At 39.7% G+C, this 2647-nt stretch overlaps 1 pseudogene; it reads left to right on the top strand.

The window, feature by feature from the left end:
- Positions 1-400: 400 nt before the first annotated feature.
- Positions 401-2277, top strand: LOC141506682 (oxysterol-binding protein-related protein 2 pseudogene; annotated as a pseudogene).
- The last annotated feature ends 370 nt before the right edge of the window (positions 2278-2647 follow it).

The following is a 2647-nucleotide window of genomic DNA, read 5'->3' on the forward strand; positions in this document are numbered from 1 at the left end:
TATTAAACAATATAAAATATGTCAGAAGAGGAGACAATAGTCCTTTATCTAACTGGATCTTTGTCAGTTTTTTTCCCCCCAAAGATTTTATTTATTTTGAGTTTTACAATTTTTCCCCTAATCTTGCTTCCCTCCCCCCATGCCCCATAGAAGGCAATTTGCCAGTCTTTACATTGTTTCCATGTTGATACAAATTGAATGTGATGAGAGAGAAATCAGGAAGAAAAGGAAGAAAAAGCATAAGGTCGAGCCCCGGCTGCCTGCGGGAGCGCCTCAGTCGGAGCCGCTGTGGGAGGGCCCAGCGGGGCCCCTTGCCCTTTCCCGGGGCGACCCAGCCACCAAACCCCGAGGAAACTTTACAGAGGAAGAGAAAAGTTAAAGCCACTGGCCCTGCGGCCTCCCGGAATCCCGGTCTGCGGCCCAACTGGTCTTCACCCTGTTGAGCCTGTAATGAATAAAAAGATCTCAACATAAAATTATTTCTAACTCTGTATGTAGTTCAAGTACAATGATGCTATAAACAGCAGCAAACTGGGAAAGAAAAAAGAATTTACTACTGAAGGATGAATAGTGAAGAAGAATTCTTTGATGCCGTTACAGCTTCCAGTTTTTTCATGGAGAAATCACTTATGGTGGAGAATGGTTGCAGAGCAATGCCTGAATGCTTTGATTCTGACAATTCATCTGGGGAGTTTTCAGAGGCAAATCAGAAAGTCCCAGGAATGCTTGACTTGGACACTAGCAAAAGTAATAGAACTGGAAAAAAATGGAGAGAGGTCTCCACAAGAGAATGGAATCAAGAAACACAGGACATCCTTGCCTGCCCCAATGTTTACTAGAAGTGATTTCAGTGTGTGGAGTATATTAAAAAAAAATGCATTGGCATGGAATTGTCAAAAATCACAATGCCTATTGCCTTCAGTGAGCCATTGAGTTTCCTCCAGCGAATTACTGAATATATGGAACATATATACCTCATTCATAAAGCTTCTTCTCAAACACAGCCCTTGGAAAGAATGAAGGCTGTAGCTGCTTATGCCATTTCGGCTGTGGCTTCTCAGTGGGAGAGGACTGGTAAACCTTTTTTAATCCACTGCTGGGGGAAACATGAATTAATGAGGGATGATTTAGGATTCAGATTTATATCTGAACAGGTCAGTCACCATCCTCCCATTAGTGCATTTTATTCAGAAGGTCTCAATCAGGACTTTATCTTTCATGGCTCAATTTACCCCAAATTGAAGTTCTGGGGAAAAAAGTGTAGAAGCAGAGCCCGGAGGAACAATTACACTGGAGCTTCTCAAACATAATGAAGCCTACACGTGGACAAATCCTACCTGCTGTGTACATAATATAATTATTGGCAAATTGTGGATAGAACAGCATGGAACAGTTGAAATTTTAAATCACAGAACTGAAGATAAATGTGTACTTAACTTTAAAACATGTGAGCTGTTTGGAAAAGAACTTCATAAAATAGAAGGATACATTCAGGACAAAAGCAAAAAGAAGCTTTTCATGATATATGGCAAGTGACAGAGTGTTTATGGGGCATAGATCCTGTTTCCTATGAGTCCTATAAAAAACATGAAAGGAAAGGTGACCACCAGAAAAAACCCAAACCGGAGAATGAGACTGAAAAATCTGAGAGTGATGTGTCTGATGATGTGCCTGAGATCCAAGATACTGTGCAAGTCATACCTGGCAGTAAACTCCTTTGGAGGATAAATACAAGGCCACCAAATTCTTCTCAGATGTATAATTTTACCAGTTTTACTGTGAGCCTCAATGAACTAGAAAAGGGCATGGAAAAGATTTTAGCTCCTACAGATTGCCGCCTTTGTCCAGATATCAGAGGCATGGAAAATGGTAACATGGATTTAGCCAGTCAGGAGAAAGAAAGACTAGAAGAAAAACAAAGAGAAGTCCGGAAGGAGCGTGCCAAAGATGAGGAAGAATGGCACATAAGGTGGTTTTATCAAGGCATCAACCCATATACTGGGACTTCTGATTGGTTATATTCAGGTGGATACTTTGACAGAAATTTCTCAGACTGCCCAGATATATACTGAACCATTGAAACGGATTCATCAGGATAAGAGGACATGAAGAAGTTGCACCCCACACCAAACCAGCTCCTCTGGTTTTGTTAGTAGCAGAAACCAGCTTTTATAACAGCAATTTTAATAGAAATAGCATCATTCACCAATCAAGGATTTAATTCTTATTAATTTTTCGATTGCCAAAAATTTAATTGCAATTGTGTTCTCTTCATAAAGCTGCACTTGAAATCAAGTTTTCACTAAGTTTTAAAAGGGAAAATTCTTTGTGATTGCCTTTTATGTGACAGAAATTGACTGTGGCTGGTTTAGTTTACAAGCACCCTCATAACTCGATAACAGCATTTACAGAAGTAACAGGAAGAATTCCATGTTTCTACTTGTAATGAAGCAAAAAGGGTTTCTTCAAGTATTCAAAAATTTAACCAGTGACAATAAATATGAGAGGGGAAGAGATGACTCTTGGAAACTATCCCCAGAGGTATAAAGGACTAAAGTAAAGAACTACTCATAAAATGATGGTGATCCAGAGGCGAATATTTACAAAACACCGAATGTCAGACTGAATTGAATAAAAAGCTGCCTAA

This window comes from Macrotis lagotis, chromosome 1, assembly GCF_037893015.1.
Source record: "Macrotis lagotis isolate mMagLag1 chromosome 1, bilby.v1.9.chrom.fasta, whole genome shotgun sequence".
Classification (NCBI taxonomy): Eukaryota; Metazoa; Chordata; class Mammalia; order Peramelemorphia; family Peramelidae; genus Macrotis; species Macrotis lagotis.